Raw genomic sequence first — 7,669 nt, 5'->3', positions numbered from 1 at the left:
ACACTATGTTGTAAATGAACTTTACAAATTTGGCGGGGGTGGGTGGGGAAGGGGGGAGTAGGGGTAGTTTGGGAGGGAAGGGATGGTAGGGGAAAAACAAAGGAGGAGGTAACAATGCTCAATAGGAAATGTACTCATTATCTTGCTCATGTAACAGTAACCCCTCTGTACAGTATTTTTACAATTAAAAATGTACAAAAAGTATTCTATTATCTGTCTATTTCTGTATATCAAGCTATCACTAGCCTCTCCCAAACCATAGTAATCTAATATCAAATATTTGTTATATTACAGAATCTGTGAATGACAAATTTGCATGTCTCGATTTAGAATCTGTCTTTAGCCTTTGCAAAACCTGCTATTGAGATATTTTTCACAGCTCTAGTCTCATTTAAAGGTTCAACAGAGTGAAAATCTGCTTTCAATCTTATTTACAATGTGGTTAAGAGGATCTTTTTCTTCAGTTGTTGAAATGTGAAGACTTCAATTGCTTACTTGTAGTGGACCAGAATCCTGCTAAAGCTTATTTCTAACTGGTGTCTTCATGGGCATTATGCAGCTGAGAGCGGAATTTTCTCATAGCTATCAAGTAAAAGAAAAGTGTAACTAAGACCAAAGCCAGTGTCTTTTTCATAATCTACTCTCAGAAATAACCTATCATTAGCCATTTCATATTCTATTAATTAGAAGCAAGCCACAAGGTCTAGATTAAACTCAAAGGACAGAGATTGTATAAAGGACATAAATGCTAGGAAGTGGGAACCATGAATAGTCATGTGGGTACATAGTTCAATTATCTTACAGAGCATATGTTTCTGAAAGGTAATTTGGCCTGACATAATTATTTACTGATTTATCTATATCAATTCATCATTTAATCTTTGTAATCATTGCATAGTATACTATATATAAAATCTTCCCCATCCATATTTACCCCTATTATTCAACAATGAATTTCACTATGCTGTCTCTATACTTGGATACAATATACCTCAGTATTGTTCATACTCTATTATTCTCTTTTCTCCCTCCCCAATTAATTGACTCAACAATCCCACAAGTGCAAAGCTACAAACATGTTCTATATCCATGTACTTATGATCCACATGTCTACACATATGTTTATCTTTTAGAACAATCATGCAGCTTTTGTCCTTCTGAATTTAACTTATATGCTTAACATGAACAAAAAAAATAAGCAGTGATCCAGGAGAATGGAAAACATAAAAATATTCTGTGTTGTACCATAGTTTCTAAGTGGTGAGTAGTACCTTATAATGCAGAACTCTAGTAAAATCATTTGAAGTTTTCATTTACCTTTCTTTGCTACATCGTCCAAGAACCTGACACCTTACACTCTCATATTACTTTGAACATAGCTATGGTCTAATGACTGGACTCAGAATAATCACATATCAATATAAGACCTAGGTAAGTGTGATTGTAAATTTTATGTATAAATCTGACTGGATTACAAAATGTTCAATAACTGGTGTGTCTTTGAAAGTGTGTCTAAAAGAGATTAATATTTAAGGAGTTAATAAATAAAAATAATCCACTGTTCTTGCTGCTAAGATTTTTTTGCTATTTTGGGTCTTTTATTATCCATATTAATTTTAGCATTGCTTTCTTTATTTACTTGAAGAAAGTTGTTAAGATTCTGATGAGCAATTGCATTGAATTTGTAAATTACACTGGGCAGTATTGCCATTTTTATAATGATTTTGTTTCTTATTGTAAAAATACTGTATAGAGGGCTTAGAGTAACATGAGTAAAGTAATGAGTACATTTTGTATCGAGCATTGTACCTCCTTCTTTGATTTTTCTCTACCATTCCTTCCCTCCTCACTTCAGAAACTCCTCCCGCCACCCATCCCCAAAGTTGTAAAGTTCATTTTCAACATAGTGTCCTGTACTTCTCCTTGTTACAATGGGCCAACCTGTATCCTTATTTCAGCATTTTGTTATTTCCCTTATCCTCCTTAAATTATATGAATAAATGTATAAATTATATAAATAAATGTAGAAACAAGATGCAAGGCACTGGCATCAAATACAGTGAAAACAGGTGTTATACCATGGGTGAAGACCATACAAAAGAAACAAAAAAAATCATATAGTACAGTATAAATATGTGAAAAACAAAACCAAGCAAGCAAAAACCACTTTATCCCTATCTTGGGGTTAATTTCGCTTAACATCATCGTATATAGTCATATGTACATAGCTTTTGACATTTTCTGCTTGTCCTAGACATATATTAGTCATTTCAAATGAGGAAAACCATGGGACCTATGGTTCTTTGGGCTTGGCATACTTCACTTAACATAATTTTTCCAAAGTCTTTCCATTTCCTAACAAATGCGTCCATTTCATTTTTCTGATGGAAGCATAGAATTACATATATATATATATATGTATATCTATAGAAAATGTATATATACATATATATGTATATATACATATATATGTATATATGTGTACATAGAGAAAATGTATATATATAAATGTGTGTGTGTATATATATATATATATATATATATATATATACATTTTCTAGATGCATTCATCTACTGAGGGGAATCTGGGTTGGTTCCATATCTTAGTTGTGGTAAATAATGCTGTGTTAAATATAGATGTGCTGACAGCTTTGGTACAGCCCTTTTTGTGATCGTTTGGGTAAATGCCCAAAAGTAGGATTGCTGGGTCATAGGGGAACTCTATGTGGAGTCTTTTGAGGAATCTTTACTCTGCTTTCCAAAGTGATCGGACAAGTTCACACTCCCACCAACAATGCAGCAGGGTTCCCTTTGGCCACATCCAATCCAGCATCTGTTGTTATTAGATTTCTTGATTCTACTCATTCTACCTGGGGTGCGGTGGTATCTCAATGTTGTTTTGATTTTCATTTCTTTCACGACTAGAGAAATTGAGCATTTCCTCATGTGTCTATTGGTCATTCTTATTCCCACTTCAGAGAAGTTTATCCCCACTAACTTATTGGGCATTTGTTTCTTTGATAATTTGTTGTTGGGAGATTTAATTTTTTGAGTTCTAAGCATATTTTAGATATGAGACCTTCTATTTGACATGGCAAGTGCATATCTTCTCCCAATCCGTGGGCTTTCTATTGATCTTGCTAGCTATGTCCTTCGCCATGCAGAAGCTCTGCAGTTTCATGCAATCTCACTTCTCCAATCTTTTTCTGATTTGTTGTGTTTCTGAGTCTTTATTGAGAAAATTTCAGCTTTTGCCAAAGATCCTTAGAGCTTCTCTTATTCCTTCCTGTAATGTTTTTCAGGGTTTCTGCTTTAAATTTGAAGTCTTTGACCCATTTGGAGTTGATTCTGGTGCAGAGTGATATATAAGGATCTAGCTTTAGTTTTCTACAGATGTTTAACCAATTTTGTCAGCACTATTTACTGAAGAGCCTGTCTTTCTTCTATTCTATTGCTTAGCTCCCTTGTCAAAGATTTGGTGGCTATAGTTCTGTGGGATCACTTCTGGGTCTTCAGTTCTATTCCATTGGTCCTCAGGTCTGTTCTTGTGCCAGTACCAAGCTGTTTTGGTTACTATGGCTTTGTAGTAGAGTTTGAAATTTGGTATTGATATTCCTCCAGCACTGTTCTTTCTGCTAAGGATTGTTTTTGCTATCAAGGGTATTTTATTGTTCCATATGCATTTTTGGATTCCCTTTTCTACTTCCTTAAAGAATGAGGTTGGAATATTGTTAGGTATCGAATTGAATTTGTAGATAGCCTTGGGAAGTACTGCCATTTTCACGATGTTGATCCTTCCAATCCAGGAGCATGGGAGGTTTTTCCACTTCCTAAGTTCTGCTTTCATTACCTTTTTTATGTTTTTAAAGTTTTCATCGTAGAAGTCACTCACTCTTTTAGTTAACTCCTAGGTGTTTTATTTTTGTGTGCATATTACAAAACGAATTATTTTCCTGAGTTCAGCTGGGCTTTCCTTATTGCTGGTATACAGAAAAGCCATTGATTTTTGAGTGTTAATTTTATACCCGGCTACTTTGCCAAAGATTCAAATCAGCTTGAGTAATTTGGGATTGGAGTCCATGGTATTCTTTAAATACTAGATCATGTCATCTGCATAGAGGGAGAGTTTTACTTCATCTTTCCCTATTTGGATCTCCTTTATGTTTGCATCTTGTCTTATTGCTGTTGCTGGGCATTCTAATACTGAAATGTAGAGAAGTGGAGAGAGTGGACATCCCTTTCTTTTTCCTGAGTTTAGAGGAAATCGATTTAACTTTATTCCATTAAGTATAATGCGGGTTGTAGGTTTTTCATTTACAGCCTTTATTATATTCAGTAATGTTCCATAGATTCCTAGTTTTTTCCAGAGCCTTCATCATAAAGGGAAGTTGGATCTTGTTAAATGTTTTTTCTGCATTTATTGAGATAATCATGTGGCTCTTATCCTTGCTCTTGTGTGATGAAATATATTGATTGATTTGCATAAATTAGTTTTGCATCCCTGAGATGAATCATGTTTGATCATTGTGTATGATATTTTTGTTGAGTTGTTGACATCGGTTGGCCAAAATTTTATTGAGAAGTTTTGCATTGATTATCAACAAAGAAATTAGTCTATAGTTTTATTTCTTTTATAAGTGCCTGCCTGATTTTGGGATGAGGGTTATGATGGCTTCAATGAAAGGGGTTGATAGTGAACTTTCAAATACAATTTTATTGAAGATTTGGAGGAGTATTGGTGTGAGTTCTGATTTGAAGGCCTTGTAAAATTCCAATGTAAATCCATCCAGTCCAGCACTTTTCTTGTGTGAGAGGTCTCTTATTACTGTTTCTATTTCGATGCTTGATATGGGTCTGCTAAGTTGGTTTAACTCATCTTGGTTTAGTTTCAGCATGTTGATATTTGCTAGAAAATTGTCCATTTCATTCAGAATCTCAAATTTCTTAGCATAAAAGTTTGAGAAGTAGAATTTGTCTATATAAATTCAGATGAAAGCTTTGGAAATGGCAAAAGAAACAACAAATTAATTAACTTAAGGCAATGTTAAAGATGAGGGAATATCTCATAACATACTGAAAGGTTTTGTGTATATTTTGATTCTTAAGGACATTTAAGTTGATAGAGTAAAGAATTTGAAAACAAATTTGTATTGTAAGTTAAGTTTACATAGAAGAAATAATGCTAGAATGATCCCAATACCAGCCCCATATTTAGAATTATAACAATAAAATGAATGTTAAAAGAATATAAAAAAATTGTGGGTAATATATTCACTATTGGATATTTCTTTTCTTATTTTTAATTTTTTATTTATAAATGGGTATTTTAATATGAGGTTGATACTAGGACAGTATATTAAAGTGATCAAATATTTTAATTATTTGATTTTGTTTTGTTTCTTAAGCTACCATCTGAAAATATTATGTATAGAGTACTAATTTAATTTTGGAAACCCATTCATTCCATAATATATAAAGAATTATAAAGAATAAAATAAAAGCATGGTGCATATCCATAATCCAAACATTGATACAGTTAAGGCAGGAGGGTCAGATATTCTGGGTCAGCTTGAATTTTGTAGTCCAGAAAATTATAGGTCAGCTATGGAAATTTACAAATATTGTCTTATCTGCAAGTAAACACAATAGATGGTAAAAGAAAAAATTACGTATTGACATGATAAATTAAACAGGACTCTAACCATTCACACATGTAGAGCACATGGGCAACAAAGATGGCATTGAGAGGGAGTTGAGTGGGCAGAGCCCAATTTGCTTTACGTTCAGTGCGTAACCAGCCCGTGGAAGCTCAGGTGCATGATAGGGTGTGACCTTTACAGTGATTGGTTCCTTTTCCTCCCCTGCCATGCCACCCACGCTTCTTTGCTTTAAAAAGGGTTTGCTCTGTGTTAATAAATGAGTTTTCCTGCTTGACTTGACTCCCTGCTGCATCTGATTGTCTCCCGGGTAGGGGAGGCTGGGAAATGGGCGAGCGGCCGCACTTACCTTTCCTCAGACCCCATCCATCTTTTGTGGGACTGACAAAGACCTGACATCTGGTGCTTAACATGGGGAGGGCTCAAAAGGAAAAGATACCGGCTGAGGCTAGGCGGTCTCTCAGGGTAAGTGAAACCCTTAGTATGGGTAATGGTATCTCACAGAAGGAGGAGGAGGAGGCAACATTAGGCCTAGAGAAAGTAAAGGAGGACTTGGGAAGTGAGAAGGAAAAGGAATGAATCAAATTCAACCGAGAATGCACTGAAACATGCACAGTGGAAGTCCAAAATGAGGGTGAAAGTTACTCCCTCTGACTCATATGCCCCTGATGGTCGTAGGCCCCCTACATATTCCCCTGATTGGGGGGGAGGTAGGGTACCCTTCGCGACCTGTGAGAGGGACTTGCAAGACCCGGACCCCTACCAAACTTCCATGGAGGGACCAAAGGCTGGGGAAGTAACCTACTCAGAGGCCTACCCTGGAAGGGAAGGGCCACCCGAGAGTCTGGACCCTAGGCCACAGGATTCCCGTCCCCAAGCGTATCCAGTCAATCTGGCACCAGGAGCTAACAGGCCCTTGGAATGGTATCCATAGGAAGCTAAGGATCTTAAAGAGCTCTGCAAGGCGGTGGTGGAGGATGGCCCAAACTCTGCTTGGGCCCAGACCCTATTACAGGACACGGCTTATCACTTGGCTGGAAGTGGCCAAAGCCCTCCTCACCAGTTCTCAGTTTATTAAATGGTGTGCTTTCTTTAAGGAGGAATGCAGAGTGCAAGCAGAGAATAACCAGCAGGCTCAACCTGCGATACCTATTAGTTATGCCATGTTAACAGGGACGGGGGATGGGTACTCCACTGGCATCCAACAGGCCACAATAACTGGCCTGTACCATGACCAGGTGAGGCAGGCAGGATTGCTGCATTGTACAAACTGGATGATGGGCCTACTGAGTCCCCCATAGCAGGGGTGAGACAAAAACCAGGTGAGCCTCTACTGGATTTTATAGACCGAGTCCAACAGAGTGTTCACTAAAAGCTGCCAGCAGGGAACCTCCGAGATGAGTTTGTAAAGTTGCTGGTCTGGGAAGGGATGAATACAGACCACCGCAGGGACTGCTCAGGATTGAGAGAGAGTTCCCTGAGCAGATGGGTGGTGGCCTCACAGGATGTGGGAAGGCAACAGCACAAGTCCTAATCACTAGCTTTAGATTTACAGGCTCAGACATCAGCAATGACTGAGGCTATTACCCAGGCGCTGGCAGCCCAGGGCCGAGGAACCCCATGACCATTGGGGAGAGGGACTTATTTTAAATGTGGGCAGGAGGGGTACATTGAGAGGGGACTGTTTACAACAATACCCTGCCAACCGGCCGGGGGGGGGAATAGCCCCCTTACACCCTGCCCCAGGTTCAGGAAGGGTACCATTGGAAAAAAGATTGTCCATCCAATTTTGATTTAGATGGGAAGCCTTTAAACTAGGGGAGGAGCATCCTCCAGCCCCATTAACTCAAGGAGGAAACCCTCTGCTGTGAGGCCCAGGCAGCCTTGTGGCAGGACGACCCTGCCCCATTGGACCATCCCCCAGTTGGAAGGACTTTGCCCTAAAATGAGTATTCTCATAGGTGGAAAGAGGTTTCACTGCTTAATTGACACGGGGGCAGATCAAATCATAC

At 38.0% G+C, this 7,669-nt stretch overlaps 1 pseudogene across 1 annotated transcript in view; it reads left to right on the top strand.

The window, feature by feature from the left end:
* Positions 1-6,068: 6,068 nt before the first annotated feature.
* LOC105992132 overlaps positions 6,069-7,669 on the top strand; it is a 68,969-nt pseudogene continuing 67,368 nt past the window's right edge. The window contains exons 1-2 of the transcript XR_001175387.1: positions 6,069-6,122; positions 6,755-6,895. The product of XR_001175387.1 is annotated as a mitogen-activated protein kinase 6-like (transcript). The remainder of the gene's footprint in view (positions 6,123-6,754; positions 6,896-7,669) is intronic.

Source organism: Dipodomys ordii, unplaced genomic scaffold (assembly GCF_000151885.1).
Source record: "Dipodomys ordii isolate 6190 unplaced genomic scaffold, Dord_2.0 Scaffold80, whole genome shotgun sequence".
Taxonomy (NCBI): domain Eukaryota; kingdom Metazoa; phylum Chordata; class Mammalia; order Rodentia; family Heteromyidae; genus Dipodomys; species Dipodomys ordii.
This window is presented reverse-complemented; position numbering and strand designations above follow the sequence as displayed.